The 20,613-nt window shown below is 41.0% G+C and overlaps 2 long non-coding RNA genes across 2 annotated transcripts; both read right to left on the minus strand.

The window, feature by feature from the left end:
- Positions 1 to 12,126: 12,126 nt before the first annotated feature.
- LOC125885860 (uncharacterized) lies at positions 12,127 to 17,389 on the minus strand. The gene is made up of 6 exons (XR_007448947.1): positions 16,895 to 17,389; positions 16,684 to 16,794; positions 16,275 to 16,434; positions 15,818 to 15,948; positions 15,496 to 15,622; positions 12,127 to 12,181 (listed from the first exon to the last, which is right to left on the minus strand). It is a non-coding gene; the product is annotated as an uncharacterized LOC125885860 (long non-coding RNA).
- Positions 17,390 to 18,994: 1,605 nt separating this feature from the next.
- On the minus strand, positions 18,995 to 20,386 carry LOC125885894 (uncharacterized). The gene is made up of 3 exons (XR_007448952.1): positions 20,194 to 20,386; positions 19,222 to 19,392; positions 18,995 to 19,132 (listed from the first exon to the last, which is right to left on the minus strand). It is a non-coding gene; the product is annotated as an uncharacterized LOC125885894 (long non-coding RNA).
- Positions 20,387 to 20,613: the final 227 nt, after the last annotated feature.

Below are 20,613 nucleotides of genomic sequence, written 5' to 3' on the forward strand. Positions count from 1 at the left end.
ACACGGGTGAGCAAAGCTCATGCTTTCGCTGGTCTCGCACAAGCACGCACACGTGAATGCGGAGCACAGAGAAGCAGTCAGAGCTACAGGCTACAGTGAGGCTAAAAACAGAGTTCAAATGACGTTTTTCAAAACAACTTTTTATGTCGGGGCTGCAGCACACTTGGATCACTACGGATGAGCAGTATGGAGATACTCTGTGGATTCAATTTTGTGTTCTTGGACGTTAGTCTGGGGCGCCGTCTGCCATTAGGTGTGCTAGCCGCTCCGCCTGCCGATGTCCGCAAGGGATGTGAGGACTCTAAAACTTCACCAGGGCCTCCCTCGGCATATGGGTGAGTAGATAATGGCTGAATTTTTATTTTTGGGTGCACTATCTCTTTAAGTAAGTTTGTGTCTTATTGAGGTTTGTCCTTTTTTTTTTGTTCTTTTTGTGTCTCTGTGGTTATTTTGAGTCTCTACCTGGTTGCTACGTGTTAATTTGAGTGACATTTTGCAGGTGAAGGCCAGGGGGCCCCTTGCCACTGTGGACCCCTGGGTCTGTATCTGGTAGGTCTGTTCAGTAATCCATCTATGATACTATTCATGATTTTTTCTAAAGAACAAACAAACAAACAAAACAATGTAAAGACTCATACAAAGGGAATCATTCTCAATCACTACTTATGACCCGCTAGATGTGTGTCAGTGTATTCTTTCCTCTGCCTGTATTTTCTTATTTTCTCCTTATTTTCTGTCCTCAGGACTTTTATAAAAAGGTAGCAACCAGGTACCAGACTGTAAGCAGCAGGCATCTAAGAGACACAATGCCAAAAAAAATGAATAAAAAAAAAATGCAATTATTGAGGCGAAACACCAGGCGAGAGGGGATCTGGGGTTGGCTTTTGCTTTCACTTCCACTGGCCAGCATTTATAAACAGTAAACATCTTCCAGTCCATTCTCATTCCCAACTTGTCAAGTAGCACCACATTTTGAGTGATCTCTGCATCAGACACACAGAGGTACCTTTCATGGCGGTATCAGGATCAGGATAAACTTTATTGTCCCTTGTGGGAAATTTGTTGTAGACAGTCATGCTACATAAGCTGCAAACAACATAACAAATTAAACAGACTCACAAAAATGTCAGACAATAACAAAAAAAAGGAAGGTCAGCAGTCGCAATGTCACAGTGTTACACAGTGTGCACATTTCCCGGGGAACTGCACCAAAATGATGCTATTACATCAAGAATCATTGGCACCGTAAGTAGTCAACAAGAAAAGTGCTAAAGTGCTATCAAAGATCCCACCAGGTATGATACACACCAGGCAGTGGCAGTTGTTGATACAATGCGCAACAACTTAACTTGTCTAGTACAGCTTTGTCAGTAAACGTTGATGCATAGAGGCACTCACTGCCCGCCAGCTATTTCTGATGCTGCATGCAACTACCGTAGTATAAAGAGTGAGAAAGGTCATATAGGGCAGGTGGGAGATGTGGTGGATGGGTAAAGTCATTGGAGTTATTTTAATAACAACATAATGTGCTAGTATGTGTAGCATGCTACAGTAGACATAGATGTCACTTGACATACGTACATGACGGTAGTAACAGCCGTCCTTATTTCAGCCAAGCCACAATATTTTTTCTAACCACATGCTTTTTAAAGGAAATAAAAGTAAAAATGAGGTGTTTTGTGTATGTTGTCTGTTTATTTAAAAAAAAGACAGAAAACAGAAATGTATTTTGAAAAGAGACAATGCTTGTTAGTGTAAACTGGCACAATGTCCTGGAACGTCAACAACAGACGCAAGAGGATACCAACTGCATCATATTTTGACATTTAGGTCCACTGACAAAGTGGTGGTGTTTGATGAGTTGGCATGAGATTGTGTTGGTCTGACTGATTGATAGGTATTTTAAGAGAAGATGGTAAAAAGAGCAGAGTATATACTTCAAAGAGTAACTTAACACCAGGCTGAAAAGCTATGTTTTGCTGCCTTGTCTGACTGAAAGTTTCAAACCCTTTTCACCTCCAATGGTGATGTAACAGGGTCCTGGAGTACACCTGCACAGAGAACTGAGAACTTAAACCACTGGAGGTCAGTAAAGACAAGATTTTCAGGAGCTTCTAAGTTACTCTTTAAATGATATTGTGCCTTCTCCCCTTGCTATTATGATTTTATGATTATTATTACAGAGTTAGTAAAACAAAAACCACTAAGAGCTTTTGACTGGGATTGTGAAACTCCCAGGATTCCCTGAAGATGAACTGACTGCTGAACAGCTTCAATCACTGTGTTGGGTCCTGTGTGTTTTAAGGTGCTATCTTCTGTTTTCTCTGTACTTTTTGAACATAACACACAGTTTTTACAATCAAATCATGATAAGCTCCTCCAGCTGCAGCACTATACCTGGTGACTGCCTAACAGGGAGTGCTGTTCACACAGATGAAGCTGAAGAACTCAAGACCTCTTTTCATCTGCTTCTGTTTTCTGTGTTTTCACAAGTAAAAAAATGTTCTCACTCAAAGCTGTCAACAAGGTGAACACAAAAGACATGCAAGGGCTGCAACAAAATGCAGTGAGTGTCACTGATTTTGTTCATAATCAAACTCTAATAACTGTCTGGGCTCCATGATGTCATTTTAATCATTTAAATGTAAATGCTTTAGGCGGCAACAAAATCAGCTCTCAAGGACCTTGGCATTCAAGATATTCATGAATTTCTCTATTAAATGTCAGTACTTAGCTTTCAGAAGAGACTGAAAGGAAGGCGTTCATATTTAGAAATACTGAGAGAATATTGTCAAAGTTTGTTGACTACAGTTATTGAAATATCTATAATTCTGTAATATATACATAATATATCATTTTCAAGCAGTGTATCAATACTTTAGAAACGCCAAAGGACGGGCTGCTATTTTTCCTTTAGTCCAAAAGATGGCGGTAAAGGGCCAAAATGAACCATCATCTCATAATCAGACCATGTCAATTGCACAGACAAAGAATGTGTGGGTTGATATCACTAAAGGTGGGACTGTGTGGCTGCAAACACGACAGACTGAGCAGCTGCACAACTACTTTTAAACTTGACATTTTACAAAATGCTCTACATGCATCATGCTGAAGAGCATGATGTTGTATAAACACTCCTCGGTGCAGGATATCAGTAAGATGTGTCTAATAGTTTGTGTAGTAATTGAAGTCTTTGTGGTTTGATTGCTGGGTCCTCCTTATAGTGTGTCATAATGTCCTTGAACAAGAGACTTAGCCCCAAACACCTTCAGATGAGCACGTTTGAGTTTACTGTACTGTATTGTGTAAGTAGGAATGAATGTGGAGCATTTTAAAGCTCTAACTGTTTTCAGGACAAACCCACCATATTAATGCAGGATAGCTACTCGCCTACAGGTAGGAGATTGACCAGCTGGTGACCTGGTGCAGGCTGAACAACCTGGAGCTCAACGCTCTTAAGACAGTGGAGATGGTTGTAGACTTCAGGAAGAACCCAGCCCCGCCCACCCCCATCACCCAGGACCTCAAGTGGGAGTTGAGCATCAGCTCCCTTATAAAGAAACCACATCAGAGGATGTACTTCCTGCGGCAGCTGAAGAAGTTCAGCCTGCCAAAGACAATGATGGTGCACCTCTGCTCTCTCTACTCACTGAGTCCATCCTCACCTCCTCCGTCACCATCTGGTACACTGCTGCCACTGCCAGACTGCAGCGTATCATTCGCTCCGCTGAGAAGGTGATTGGCTGCAATTTGCCCTCCCTCCAGGACCTGTATGCCTCCAGGACCCTGAGGCGTGCAGGGAACATTGTGGCTGATCCCTCCCACCCTGGACACAAACTCTTTCAGACTCTCTCCTCTGGCAGGAGGCTGCGGTCCATCAGGACCAAAACCTCACACCACAAAAACAGTTTCTTTCTGTCTGCAGCTGGCCTCATCAACAAGACCAACTGTTATTTGCACACAACCCTATTCAGGTTATACATATTTACAGTGTACATATTTCTTAGACTTTTTATATTCTATTATTATTATTATTTGCATTCAGATTTTATATGTAATTGTTCATAGTATTTCCTTTTTATACGTATGCTTCTAATTACTCTATATTTTTTTATGTATTCCTTGTATGTGAAAACCTACTTGGCAATAAAACCAATTCTGATTCTGATTCTGAAATATCCACTGTAATACCATAACATCCAGCATCTACTGAGTTAAGTCTTTATTTAGGGTCAAAAGTCAGGAACAGCAACTCTGGCTTTAAAGTCTTAAAGGAACAGTTGACCCCAAAATCAAAAATACACATTTTTCCTCTTTTCTACAAAATATTTACAGTATTTAAGCAGCTCTTTACCTGTATTCCCTTAATATTTATCTATTATTATTATTATTATTATTATTATTATTATTATTATTATTATATCATCATCATCATCATATTGTTGCATTCCTTGGTTATGTTGCGGTTTTGTTCTAACACTCTGTTCAAACTCTGTGTCCTAATCGGACCAACTGGAACAAAAACATAATTAAAGGGACAGTTCTAGATAACACCTGGGGTCCGTTTCACAAAGCAGGTTCAACAAACTCTGAGTCTAATCCTGAACTCTGAGTTGATCTACTCTGAGATAGGAAACTCTGAGCTTCCGGTTCCAGAACAGCTGATGTGAATCAGTTTAATCAACTCGGAGTAGTTTCACCTGGAGTTAAGCGCGTGCGCCACAACTATAAAAAGCCAGCATCAATGGAGCCCCAATTCGACGAGTCACCATGGCAACGGGGATGAGGAGGGCTGCGTTTTTCACCCCACTAGAATTAAAAATCTTAATGCGCTCATACGGAGAGTTTGCACACGTTTTCAAAAAGAAGTGCAACACCGCTGCAGCTGCAAAAGAGAGGGAGACGGCGTGGGAGAACATTGCTGCTCGGGTCAATGCGTAAGTTTACATGTAGTCCTTTGCAACCACACTAATATTACAGGGGAAAACTGCTTGAATGGTAGCCTATAAATTTATTTCATTTAGGTGCAATCCCGCGGGGAGAAACACACTTGGCAGCAGTTTAGGATGAAATATAAAAACATTGTTCAAACAGGTAAGACCTCGGCATAATCTCATGGGGGTACCTCATTTTGATCATGTTTTACATTGTAAAGTAAATATTAAGTGGCTGTTTGACTGTGCAGTTGTTTTATCCCCAACATAATGCTGTTTTCACACACATAAATGTGCTCTCATCTATATCATGTTCTGTTAAATAATTAAGCCTATTTAAACTAACACAGACTTCTACTCAGCCAACAGAAAGAAGGCAGATGCCCGTAAAACGAGCACACTTTTCTGACCACCCTGCATACAGTTGTCTTACTCAAGTGCTCAGCATCTCCGACATTGTACAAAAAACTTCCATTTGCAAAGAAACGCAGCGCAACACACAATATCTGCTGGGATGTGAGAGCATGACTACGATTGGTAATGTTGCAAATGTAAGGACGGATTAGGTTGTGTATGTAGATGATGGAGACGTGAAACGGTACAGCTCAAAAATATAATTGTGTGGAAATGCTAAAACATCTATGCGTGGTCTGATAACCATCTCCCGACGAATATTTAATTCTCTGCGCAGTAATGCTGCTCCTTCATCCACGGGATCGTTATCAAAAGGACATGCCATGTTAGTGAAAAAAGTCACCACCTACTGTGCCTGATGTGCTTCTAACATACAAACTCTGATTTTTGTAATGATTTTTAAAAGACAGACGGCAGAATTAGGCTACGCCAAAACTCGCCTGCTGACTGAATGAATGAGGAAATCAAATGGAGTGTGTGGCTCTGAAAGAGGGCGGAGACAGAGAGAAACTCGAGGTTTATTGACAAAAACCTGGTCCCGACCAGGTTAGGTTCATAGAGTCTGTTACTACGGTAACTGACCGAGAGCTTAAGTTACCTCTCTCTCTGAAACAGGCTAGAGTTACCCCTCTTTCTCTGGTTTGAGTTATCTCCCTTTTTGAAACGGAAAACTCAGAGTTTCCCTCATTTCAGGGTTAACAGACTCTGAGTTTTCACTAAACCTGCTTTGTGAAACGGACCCCAGATAGAGTCTGTGTAGCGAGTAAAAACCCCACTCTACCTTGCCTACACGGCACTTTGGCTGTCAGCCTACAAAGGGCACACGCTCCACAATCACTCCCACTTACATGATACAGTACAGGTCATTCAAACGTATTTTTTTGGCACCACAATGGACATGCTGTCCATCATAGACAATGCCCATCACCCTCTGCACAGTGCACTCACTAACCAGATGAGTAGTTTCAGTGGCAGACTTCTCTCCCAGTTCTGCTCAACAGACAGACCAATGAAGCCTTTTATCCCCCAGGCCATGAGCTATTCCACTCCTCTTAGCGACGGCAGGTTGGAATGGACTGACTTGATACTCACCTGCTCACCTGTCTTTAGGCTGCTGGACTGTCAGTCAGTTACTGGTCATGTTAACCTTGCACAATTTGCGTTTGCATTTTCTTTAGATATTTACACCTTATTTGTATTTATTTAGATATTTACCCTCTGTTTGCATTTATATATACCTTCTGTGCATTTTATATTTTTTATTTTCCAGTATTCCCTATTTGAGTTTTTACTTTTAAGCACCTTCCACAGTCAAAGTATTCATTACTCCCACACCGCTCTGCCAATACCTGCACTGTCAACCATCTAAATGTGCACTACCATCATTAAACATCTAATGTAATCATCTACTGTAGTAACAGTACACTTATATTCTCTATCCATATGTATACCTGTGTCTTTGTATGCATTGTGTAATAAGCAACTAGAATCTATCCATCTATCTCAAGCCAAGAGCCATCTAATTCCTTAAACTGGAGAGAAGGCAGAAATCTCTGCAGCTGGTAATTACAACACTCTGCAACTGACACCAAAACAGTCTATACTTATAAACATCACTACAGGTATGTATTTTTGATTTTGGGGCGGGCTGTCCCTTTAACAGAATCAAAGTTTTCATTTATCTGACAGACAGAAGTGCATGTTGAAAACTGAACTTGTTATTCAGGTGGACACAGGCCATGTCAGCAGGCAGCTACACAGATGTCACTGCATGTATTATGTATAAATGTTCCAGGAATTTTTGTACAAGGGTTTACAAGAGATCACCACAAAGAAAGAGGTTCGCCCTCAGTCAGATTTCTTTGAAGCCATAATAGAACAAGCATGGCTGCAGGCTCTGAAATCAACACAACAGTGCTCAGAGTAAATTTTCTGTGTCCCCATTACATCGTGTTCACACTGACAGTTATAACACCCCTACTGCAGTACTTGCAGTGGGTCTGCAGATTCACGTTTTGACACCCAGTAATGTAAGAGCAAAAGACAACACACTGTTAAAAAGGGTTAAAACATAATTTTATTATCTACACATATTTTAAAATCAGAGTTCAACTAATGCTTAATTATGCTGGGGAGGGGGGAATGGTCTGTTCTTTACTCGCCGAGGGGGAGGAGGAGAGCAAACCAAGGTCCACTTTTGCCGACATTGGTTGCTTCTGTAGTTGTCCTACGGTGTCACACATAACTGTTACTTGATGGTTGACTTCAGACTGCTGCCACACACTAGGCCAGCTTAACTCTTTGACCCTTCTAGAGGTGCAACTCAGCCTTAAGGCTGCTGCATCTCAGGGAGTCTTTGGCCTGTAGATTAGAAGCACACAGAGAATGAGAGAGAGCGTGCACATAGTTAACTTCACATGTAACACAATGGTAAAAGTCCTTTCACTTAAACATGCACACACCTGCAGATTAGAAGCACACAGAGAAAGAGAGAGAGAGAGCAGTGTTTGCAGCCTGCAGCTTAAATACCCCAGCGAGTGAAGCACCTGAATCACACCTGTCCTCAATCAGTAACTGCCCCACAGCCATTGGCTGACGGGAGGTGAAGTCCCTCCACCCACTCACCCACCAACCCACACACACAGACAACACCACCGCACACACAAAGTACCACTAGGTGCCGATACAGTCTACTCTGTTACACAGTATTATAGTGTTGTTATGGTGATGTATAACAGGTGCTGTGCCATGGTCGCTGTTTTAATTTAGTATGCTAACATGCGCTACTTCGCACCAAACACAAAGTACAGCTGAAGGCTGAGGGGAATGTTATCTTTGTTGTCACCAAAGTTTTGGACTAATTGATTATTATTATTATTAAAATTCATCCTGAGGTGAACATAAATGTCCATTGACCAAATGTCATGGTAATCCATCCAGTAGCTGTATAGACATTTCTGCAAAAACAGAATGTCAAGTTCATGGTGGCACTAGAGTCAGGAGATCACCAAATTCATAAGGTTCCTCCTCTGGAAACCATGAATGCTTGTCCCCAATTTTGAAACAATCTATCCAAGTTAAGTCTAGTTATAAAAGTTATATCTGTTATACTCGTAAGTGCAGCAAAATATGAACTTGCTTTACGTCTAACTTTTCTGTTTGATGTCTTTTCACATCTGAATTCAAGGATGAAAAGTGTGTCGCTGCTGATTAAGCTGGGCAGAGCCTTGATGGTGAGAGGCGTCTCATGCGCCTGTCCATTCAACCCAGCAGTCTTTAAAAGATAATTATTCCTTGATTAAAATATTATCACAACTTTTTAAAGCACATTATTTATGCCCACAGTGTGTTAAATACTTTTCCATGGAGCCTTTCTTTGTACATTTCAGAAAGCCATACACATGGCAATCTAAAGAGCCTGTAGCTGTGAATGTATTTGTTTTTGCTTTGGTTTGGCCTTGTGATGGACCTTGTGACCCATGGTAGCTTTCTATTTCTTCGTACCTGATGCATGCTGGGATTGGCTGCGGGAGTCATGATCCTGAGCGAAGTAAGCTTTAAAAGAAAATGGATCAACAGAAAGGGAGCATGATAAAGCATGTTGTTGAAGCTTTTGTTGCTTAGAGTAAAATGTATATGAAGGCATGGAAACATAGATCTCTTTCAGGGTCATACACAAAGAGAAGGAAAGTTGATTTTTTAAAAGGAATTCATTCTTCACAAATGTTTCAGTGGAGTAAACAGAAATGGTATTTTAAAAGCCTTTAGTTCATAGATCTCCAAAGTTTTCATGCCAGGGGCCACATGGGGAAAAAAATGAGATTAATGCTGTTCTCAATGGCAGGTAAAGTCATCAACAATTTTTTATAAAAAGGGATTACAATTAATTATGCCTGTAAACTGTTTCTTTTCAGTGACCAGTTTTGTCACTTTCAAGAAAACCTTTAAGGAATAGTTTGACATTTTGAGAAATTTGCTTTCTTGCCAAGAGTTAGATGAAAAGATCGCAGAGGTGGGGTGCTTGACTCATACAACTTGACTAGAGCTTGACTCAAATCACAAAACTGAGGACTTGAGACTAAAAAAATCCAAGGTACATTGAAGGCTCTTCCAGTAAATTTGAAAAGATGTGGAGGCCGTTCTTTGTCTATGTGGAGAAAATAACCTTCTCAGCTCTCCCTGAATAATATCCCACTTAATCTTATCACTTTTTATCCATATTTTTATTCTTGTCTTGACCTTAAGGGCAAGATTATTGTTTACTGTAACAAATAACATATGACAAAGCTGTCCGTTGTAGTGGTTTCTGTGTATGTTCTATGTGTTGTATGTTTTTTTCTCCCACTGCACAGCTATTACATTATACTGTCATTCGAATGCTGTAACAATATTGTCAATTTATCTATAAAAACTCAAAGTACATTGTCACAGTGCTGTTAACTAAGATGGCCAATGCAACATGCAAATGGACCTTTTTAGAACCAGTCAGTATGTTTACATGCAAAGTTAAGTCGAGCTACGGATATAGCTCGGCAAGGCCATTTCAATGGACTATCGGGCACCATGCAGGAGAAATTTAACTCCCAATCACATTATCTGTGTGTGTTAGTCTGACATTGAGAAATATGATTCAGTACGACAATAGTCGGACTAACATGTTTACATGTATTTTAAAAGGTTTTAGTCTTTTGACTAAAAAGCAAATGTCTAAACTATTCCTTTAAAGTTGCCTAGAATTGCTTTATGAGCAACTTCAGCAAGTTTAGATTTATCTCTTAAATATTTCACTGTAGCTTTTTCTTGTCATTTGAACCTCATTAGCTGATTAATGAAACATTTTCATCACTTTCTACCCACTCTTAATCACTGTTCATCCTTTTCTTTGGCTTTTTTTCCCCCAGGATGATCAGACACACTTTGTATGACTTTACCTCATACTGAAAACAAAATTATCCACTGTGTTATGACAAAATCATAAAACATGCTTTAAATCCAATGAAGAGATTTGATTGAATAACTGCAATTTTGATCATAAGCTGGTAGAATAGAAATTACTTTTATGATTGATCTGTCCCACTGGCTGTGTTGTGCATGCCTCAGTGACTGGGACAATATTTTGGTAAATTGCCTATCAAGGAATTTTTTTTATATATTTTTGATTTCCTGAACCACTGGGGCTGCCCTTCGGCAAGATTTTTCACGTTTGGTCCCCAGTCTCAGGAGCTTCAGAGAGGCTTTGCTCTACCAACTGTCTCCAGGCTATATTTTCTTGTCACTTCCACCTCTGCCTCACATTCATGCTGAACACCTGATGTAGGCAAAATATTTACAGTATTTACACAGGTCTTTACTCCTGTGTTCATATTGTTGTGTTACTAAGTTATGTTGCAGTTTTGTTTGAACAATCTGTTCAAACTCTGTTTCTGAATCGACATGCACAACTTAAAAGCCACTTAAGCCACTTAAAAGACAATGATTATCATTGTCACTTACATATGCTATCATATATTAATATATACCTATATATAAAATATATAAATACTTACATATAATAACGATTAAAAGCCTCTTCTGGTTTTCCGGTTTGCACCTGCGGAGGCTTCTCATTTCCTCATTACAACGCATCTCCCACCAGTACAAGTATCCCGCTGTCTGGTGTCAAAGAAAATAATCCATACTGTGTCCACACCTACATCTGTTAGCTCAGGGAAACTCATTAAAGACAGTTAGCAGTACTGTTGCTATAGCTAAAGAGTTTGTGGTCGCGCTACAGTGAAGTCACTCTCCCAAAAAAATAAAAGAACAAAAAAAAAAGAGAGTGACGATGGCAAGCCAGCAGGGCCCTTCTTGTGTGGGTTGTAATCGTTGTAATATAAAAAAACAAAACAAAACAAAAAAAAGAAACATGACTACTGTGTTTTATGTTTGGAAACTGAGCATGCATAGGCGGTGGGCCAAAGTCACGATTCCTTGTACTTAAACGATGACGACGACGGGGGAGGACCCAGATTTTTGTTGACAACTTCTTAAGTTTTCAGTAAATCAAAAGAAAATTGTTGCCACTGGTACTTCTTGTGCATTTTTGTAGATCGGTAACTTTATCACGTTACCTTTTTTCCGGCAAACAGTGCAGACAGCTACGTTCGGGGTCCGACATGCATGACGTGATTGTAATTATCATCCCATGGGACGCTTGGAAAAAAGACAAAAAAACTTGGAAAAATGGCGTTGCATGTAGAGCCATACATACATAGCCTAATAAGTCTCTTTTATGTCTTCAATACATAACTTGGTCTTTACACATTAAGGACTATTTTAAACAGTCTGTGTAGGTACCATGTATATTTTCTCTGTGAGCTTTATACAAAATAAACATCTGATTTCACAAATTTGAGGTCTGTTATCTTGCTTGGGAACTTCACCTGTCTTATCTGTCAACTGCTACATCCATTTTACTAATATAACAAAAATAAAATGAGCCCAGAAGAAAAGAGTAAGGAAGCTTTAATTCAAAAGAAAAATTGAACAGAAGGTTGGTATCAAACATGCAGTGTGAAACTGTAAATGTGGATCATGAACTTCAAATCTGAATCTTGAACGCTGAATCTGTGAACAAAGAAAAGAAGCTACAATGACATCCTCTCACACGATCAGGTTCTGACAACTCAAGGTTATTGTGCGTAATTCACTGTTCAGACATAAGCTTTGATTTCACTCTACTCAAATGAGCAAAACCCTAGTCAAAATCTATTTGATAAATCAGATCACTGCATTCTCACCCACTTGATTCCATCGTAGGAGGGAGTCATTTGCCCATTTAGCTGGAGTGAACACTGTTGAGATGAAGAAAAGTGCAACTTAAATTAAGCCCCTCATTCTTTCACATTACTTCTGAAGTCCAATAAAGTGCTCAGTAACATTCACAAACTACATTAATTAAAAACAGCCAGGGAAAACACGCAGTTGTTATTTCCATTTCATCTCAGATAAGGTGACCAGATTTCTGAAATGAGAAGCAGGGACATTTCAAGTTCAGAGTAAGGAAGTCATTAAATATTATCATTATGAAATAAAAAATGGGGGCAATTGTGGTTTCATGTATTTTGACGACTTTCAAAGAATGCAGTGGACCACCGTGTCATTGTGGTCTACGGGCGTAAATGTTTTGTTTTTTGTTATCTTGTCATTAAAAGGACATTTCTTTTCCTCCTGCTTCCTTTTACTCTTCTATCAGTAATCTTCCTCTCCTAAAACAGAGCCACATCATAATATATTGTAATAGCTATCACACGGTAATGTTCACAATTCACTATAATACAGCCACCAACAACAGTACATGTTACTATCAGTGAAATAAGTCTTCAGTCCGCTCCAACTCTGACTTATTTCTTCTTTTGCCCTTATAAAATAGCTTCTGTCTTCTGTCTGTGGAGTAAATGAGCAAAAATACAGACAGCGCCACTCTGCCAATGCAACCCACATAGCGGTCACAGGTAGTACTGCATTAGTCTGTGTGCAACCTGAGTCAGAGCTGTGGCGTCTATTTCACCTGTGTTTTTTTAATCCACAGTTGAAATTGGGGACATTTCCGGGGACAGCTCTAGCTCAGGACAGGTCACCCAAATTGGGTATGTCTGGTCACCCTAATCTCAGATGATCTACTGAAATAACACAAGTAAAATCCCAACATTTTTATACAACTGCTATTTTCCCCCCAAGTGAGGTAGGACAGAATAGTATGGGACCTATTTAAGAAAAATATGCAAGCATTAGTGCTCCCTATTTCTGACACACAAGTACTAAGCCAACTATTAAAGCAACAGTATGCAACTTTGGCTGCGACACGAAAACTGAAACTTGACCATGCACGTTTATGCGTCACAAAAAACAAAGCAATTTTAGTAAAACCGGGTCATATTTTATGGAGAAAATGTCCTCTGGTTTCCCCTCTGATGTCCTAGACAGGACTTTTACAGTGACATGTGACTCTGTGATGTCACAGGCCTATAGAAGATCTGCTCCCTTCCAACAAGCCTTCTCTCTCTTGCTCTGGAGCTACAACAGCTCACATCTTTTGCTCCAATTGCGGAGCAGCTCACACCTCTTTCCAGCTGGGCCTGGAACAGCCCAGAGGCCCAGACCCTTGCTTCTTACCCTGAACCATCAAAGGTGGGGCAATTGATCACAGACTCTCTAACCTGAACCAGAAAGTTAGAGGTGCAAGCACAAGGTTTGCAACTAGCTTTCCAGCAACAAGGAACTAAGTGAGTTAGCACCCAGCGTCTAACTCTGCTAAACCCTGAGCGACCAGCTTCCTTGGAGTTTCACCTTTGGAACAAAGGACACAACAAAGACTGTAGCTGGAGCCACCTTCCCAGCCTTCTTCTGCCAGCTAACAAAGCAGCACACCACCGAGTGACTCTTTCTCCCATCCTCTCAAGGATCGGTAATGTAACAACTGGGCATAGTTTATCACAACTTTACAGGCTAAGCAAGACTGTTTAACTTGTTGTATGTGATTTAATGCTGTCATTGAGTTATTGTTGTGATAGTTTGCAGTTATGTCATTGATTAGTTGGCTTCGCCAAAGCTAAGTGTTTAGTTTGCTAATACTGTTCACAAACAGATTCTTGCACACAAACAATCTCTGCACTAATCCAGACCGTTTGCAACACAGATCACATTCACATAGACTCATTAACAAATAGGCTTTCAACAGAGCTACACCCAAACAGGCATCTCAAAGTTCCCGCTTCTTTTCCTTTGTCCTGACCACACGGTCAGACAAACACCTCCCCCAACCTGAAGCCAGCTTTGATTCGGCCATTTGTAGTCCTGTTGTCAACCATTTTGTTTTGTAGACCAAACGGCTCTTTGATCACCACACCCGCCTGTCTCTCTTCTTTCACACACACACACACACACACACCTTGTATATAGTTAGAAAGAATTATTTGGAATCATACCTGCTGTCTGTTTAATGTTGCACAGGAGTGAATGGTCAACCTGTGCTGCATCAAGAACTCCAAAATCCTTCAGGCATTACTGTTCATTTTGGTTGTTGTCATTAATTTAATTATTAATCAAAACTCCAAATTAATAGTTTAGCGTATTTTATGAGACTGATATCTTTAACTGGCTATCATTTTTCCCTTTATGGGAATGGTGCCCCACGAGGTGATTTAATGTTAAAGGCACTGTATGTAAGAATGTGGCCAAAACGGTTACTGCACTCAAATTCAAAATACTGCCGCAAGTCGTGTCCGCCCCACCTCCCCTACAGATTTGAGGTTGCTGGACACCAGCACGCTGTAGACTGATTTGTTTGCCCACGGGCGGCTGCCATGGCAGGGCCACGTCCTTGATCTTCGGTTTTCCAGTGGACCGTTCAAGCAAGTCTGGCTTCTCTGCTGCTAACGCTGCTGCCAGGATACAGCTCATGAGGAGCCGGCTGCTAATGCTATGTACTGGGACACTGCTAATGCTGCTTGCCGTGCTGCTGTAGCTCAGTCGTAACTGTAACTGATGCTGAGACTCTACTGACTGCGTGACTGATAGACGGTGGTGGGTGGTGCAACAGGCCAAAACATAAATTCAAAACATGAACATGATTGGCGGACCGTAAATTTTTTTAAATGCGAATATTCTGGCTGTACTATTGTTGTCGGTGAGATCAGTATGTTATATGAACATTATTCCTTAGTCTCTGTGATATGTTGACCCTTACATATTTGGTACATCCATGTGAAGCCCGAATTTAAATCCTAACAATAGTTTCGTTTTTTGAAGCCACGGGTCGTGGTCAAAGTTACAATGTTGCTTTAACAAGCAATACATATATGAATAAAATATGTGTCTTCACATACAATAATTGTGATGTCACGACCCAGTAATGTAGGGGAATAAGAATGGTGCCCAGCCTCAAACCAAGGTGAAGCCTGAATCTGTGGATGTCTTCTGTTTGTCTTTTAGTGCTAGAAGTAGCAACAGAGACAGAGGATGGTGAGGAAACTCCGGCAAAGACATGGGCTCTAAAATCACATACAAGTGACTTCCACACGTCTGAGAGAGCACCACACCTGCTCCCAATACAATGTTTAAGTTGCAAAAAAAAAATTGAAAAACTTTCTCTGTGTGAAACACTCACTGCAGGGAAGTTACTTCTTGCTGCTGAAGAAAGACAGGATGAGAGTCTGCTTCTACACATTTGTGACAGGGACCTAGTGGCTAGTGAGACACGGTACCACTTCTGTTTCAGAGACTACACACGGTACCTGTCAAAAAAGAAAAGTGAGAACACAGAAAGCAACTTGTATGAGAATGGGTACAAGCATTTCTGTAAAACAGTGATCGAGGAGAAGCTTGTCTAAAACGGGAGGTGCTTCGACTCTCAAAGCTGAATATGCTTTTTAAGAATGTTGTTCTGGAAAGGGAGGGAGTTAACATTCCAACACACAAGGTTCACTTACTCAAGGCAAGACTTCAAAAGTCACATCCTTTCTTGAGATTTCAAAAGGCATAAAATATCTTGTGTATGTTGATGATCTGACAGCTGAAGAGATCATTCATGAAGTTGTCACTTCCTCCTCTTCCTCCTCATCTGAAGACAGTGAAGGAGAAACATCACTGATGACTCAAAGACAGCCTGATAATGCCACCATCACAACAAAAAGGTCTCGTCTTTTATATCATGCAGCGATCACCCTGAGGGACATCATCTGTAAGACATCAAAAACATCACCAAAGCTCCCATGGCCTCCAAGAGCAACTGACCCTACACTGGATAATGCCCTGGACTTCGTACCTCACCAACTTTTTAACGTTGTTGCATGGACATCTGGCATTTCAACACAACCATCAGACAATGAACGTGTTGAGGTTACTTTACAGCAGAAAGATAGTGTCAACTTGTCAGGATCTCATTACCATGGTGACCAAAGGACGGTGGGTCATGCCAAAACAGTGCTCTCTTGCAATGGCAGTTTGGCATAAGACAGACTCAGCACAGCTCATAGGGTTGTTGAATGGTCTTGGCCACTGCTCATCTAACTCCCAGGTTCTTGAGCATGATACAGCCCTTGCTCACCTACAGGTGGAGAGAGGAGATATATACATCCCAGAAAACATCATGGTTGAATTACCTGCCACACTTGTCTGGGATAATAATGACTTTGGAGAGGAGACACTTTCAGGTAAAGGAACAATGCACAACACCAATGGGATAATTATTCAGCAGACCATGGCTAGTGAGTCAGCATCTTTACCCTCCACATCATCCAGACAAAGAACAAGAGCACGGTCTGTTCATCCTCCTCCACTAAATCTTTCAACCTACACAAGAGGAAGGAGGTCCGGTCCACAGAATGTAGTGCTCAAGATAGATCTCCAGCAGGACAAATACAGAGATGCCCAAACCACTGGAAGGAGAACTGATGCTGCATTCTTCCTAATGAAAGTACAGGAGGGGAAAGTCATTCCTGGATAAACAGGACAGGACACATAATGTTAAAGCAGGACACAATCCTCTACAAATGTAGGCTGCCTACCTGTCATCGATGCTAGCCCAACAGATCACACTGTCCACACCACCCTGAGCCGATCCACTGCTATTGCTGACAAGAAATAGTGATAGTTATGGATCAAGCCATATATGCTAAGGCCCAAGAGATACGTTGGCAGACAAGCACTTTCTCAGAGAGACTTGTAATAAGGATGGGAGAGTTTCACACAGCTATGGCATATCTTTCCTGTATTGGGAAGCTTTTTGCTGATGCAGGCTAACAGGATGTCTTGATTGAATCTGAAGTTGTGGCTGCAGGTTCTATTGATGTTATCTCAGGCCATCACTACAACAGGAGCATACGGGCACACAAGCTCCTGATCGAAACACTGCAGAGATTGCGCTGGCAGGCATACCTGGGCACTCTCACACAAGAGGACCATGCAGCAGCTTTAAAAGTTACAACGGATTTGCAAAAGACCATTCCAAGTGAAGAGTTCAATGCCATGCTTACGTCTGCGTTTGCTGAAAAGCTACAAAGTTTTTGTGGAAAAAAACAACTCCAACCAGACCTTCACATTTTGGAGCACATACATTGAAATGGTGGAAAACTTGCTTCTCTTCATCAGGGCAACCCGAGAGGGAAACTGGGCTCTCCATTTGTCAACTATCTCACAGCATATTGGGTTGAGATGACCAATCTGGAAGACACACATCCTTCAGCACACCAGCAGCTTCTTTCAGGTGACTTTGGGGCACAAAGGCATCAAAAACATGGTTTTGCCGGCACTGCATGTGATCAAGTCATTGAACAAACAGCCAATTGACACAGATGGACCTTAACACAACATGAGCGGGCAGCCATCACACTTGAATGTAAATCAGTGGCTGGACAGTGCCCAGTATTGCATCTAAACTCTGAGCTGGACACCACGAGACTGCAGAGAGATAAGGCTGATGTGTTGAATATTCCCGCCACTATCCAAAATATGGTCAATCCCTTCGACCTTTCGCTGAATGGACAGTCTCTTTATCAAATCTCCTCTGATCAACAGGCATCCAATAGTGTTGCTGAAGACTTACTGGGGGCAAAACAAAGTGGTGTTAAGGCTCTCACAGACTTCTGTGAAAAAAGGATTGTCAAGGCAGAGGCATCATTCCACAACCCAATCAAGAAAATGAAAATCAAAACATTCAAAGACACTGGCCAGAGTACAGTCACAAAAGTCAGAAGAAAAGAAAAGAAATCACTTTGACATCTCACCGCAACTTGTTTGCCAGGTTAATTGTTGTGGGCAATGTTAGACAAATTAACATAGATGAAATGCTCACTTGCAGTCTGGGTCCTTTGCCACAGTCACTGGCCAACTTTGATGGCTCTCTGGTAAAAACCAACAAAGCCAAGCTGATGCACATCTTGGAAGAGATCAGACGACCTGCATCAGAGAAGAACATTCCAGATGGTTCAGTTTGGATTTGGGATGCTATGGCACTAGTGCAGGGGTAGGCAACCTGTGGCTCCGGAGCCACATGTGGCTCTTTAGCCCCTGTCCAGTGGTTCCTTGAGCCTTTGAGAAAGAAGTCTATGGGAATTCATTCTATGAATCCAAATGTTGCTGAACCTCGATAGCAGTGGCTGGATAGCTATGGATGCCAAATCCAAAAAAGTAAATTGAATAAAACAGAGAATGTAGTAGTGCGTGGACAAATTTGTTTGCTCTCACTGCCAGCTCTGCAAAATGTAAGTACCAGATAATTATTAATAGTGCCCTGCGCAGTGGCCACCTTGTGGTAAAACATATTAACAAATGATTATTTAGACCATAAGTATACGCTAATTTAGACTTAATAGGCTATTTACCTTGATTATAAGGCTCAAACATGTTTTGCGGCTCCACACAGATTTTTTCAAATTATTTTTGGTATAAAAATAATAATAATAAAAAATAATGAAAAATCTTTTAATGGCAAAGGTTGCAGACCCCTGCACTAGTGCAACAGCTAAAGCCACAACCAACATTTGGCCTATATGCTGACCATGTATTGAGGACATTAGTTAACTCAGCTAAAGGAACCAAGTCCACAGAGCTTCATTTTGTATGTGACACATACAGAATCCAAAGCATCAAAAATGCTGAGTGAAGTAGGAGGGCAGAAGAGGGTTGTCAAAAAATCTAAATATATGGAGATGATCAAAAAACACCAAAGCAGTGGAGAAAATTCCTGGCATGTGGGCAAAATAAAGAAAACTTGCTGGAGTACTTCTTCCAACACTGGAGCACATCTGCAAAAAACATAATTGAAAATGTAAGAATTATTGTTGGGCATGGAGAAAAATGTCACTCAATTAAAATGAATGAAATCTACACTGACCTTGAAGTAACAGAGGTTTGAGACCTTGAGACAACTCAAGAGGAAGCAGACACCAGACTTATGCTGCATGCAGTTTGTGCAGCAAAATACAGCACTGTCCTGGTGATCAAGAGCCCGGACACTGATGTCTTTATGTTGGCACTTGCATTCTGCAGCCACATTGATGGTCACCTGTACTTCCACACAGCCAAAGAGAGAAACCCACACATTATTGACATTAACAGCCTTCATGCCCATCTGTGCAATCGGGCAATCTGCAATATAATTACGCACCTAACATTTTAACACTTCAGCACTCTACACTTTAATCAGCCCTTTGATATCTAATTTTAGCATTTAACACTAGTGAAATACGTATGGTCCCCTGACCCTTGGCCTGTATGTTTCATGATCCACTATACTGTTTCATTGTTCTTGCTTCTCTTTTTTATTTTCTGTCCTATTGTGTTTTCAAGGACACGTTTTCTCTCTCTGTAATTACTCCTCCTGCTCATACTGGCCATGAAGGCTAACTGTTCTACTTGTTGTTACTGTTGTTTTGTTGATTTTCTTATCTTATGTTGTTGACATCAACCTGCAGAAGGGACTAAAGATGGAAATTAGCTGTTGGCTATAATCTTGCATATTTACATGTATATGTTCATTAATATGTATTGTCGCTGTTTTAAATAAATAAACTCAAACTCAAAGACAAATGTGAAGCCCTTGTTGGTCTGCATGCCTTCTCAGGTTGCGACAATGTGAGTGCTCTGCATGGGGTGGGGAAAGCAAAGGCATACAAGAAACTAAATTCTAAAGTTGAATATGTCAATCTATTTAGAGAATTAGGCACTAGCTTCACCCCATCACCAGAACTCCTTCAGGCAGTGGAAGCATTTACATGTGATCTATATGATCAAACGGACTGCCAGGACGTTAACATTGCAAGGGCTAAACTTTTCAAAATTGGAAAATGCTCTGAGAGACAACTACCTCCAAACAAAGAGTCCTTGTACCAACACATCAAGCGGGCAAACTTTCAGGCAGCAATACACAGGAGGAGCCTTGAGTGTAGGCCAGACATTCCTCCTCCCATAAGTCATGGCTGGAAGATGGCAGGAGATTTGTACAAGGTGGAATGGATGACACTCCCTCCAGCACCAGAGGCGATACTGGAGCTTGTGTATTGCGCCTGTAAAAAAAACCCCACTGTGTTAAGGGCAGATGCACATGTAAACTGCATGAGCTGTCATGTAATGTCAATGCACAAATTGTAATAATGGGCCTTTTGAATAAGACTAGGCCCATATGGCTTCATCCTTTGAGTAGGCAGTGGTGTGTGATGACTCCTGTAGGAGGGGGAAAAAAATGATGTAGCTTTCTATATAATGTATGTGACTGAGGCATATAACC

The sequence above is a fragment of the Epinephelus fuscoguttatus genome, linkage group LG3, assembly GCF_011397635.1.
Source record: "Epinephelus fuscoguttatus linkage group LG3, E.fuscoguttatus.final_Chr_v1".
Lineage (NCBI taxonomy): Eukaryota > Metazoa > Chordata > Actinopteri > Perciformes > Serranidae > Epinephelus > Epinephelus fuscoguttatus.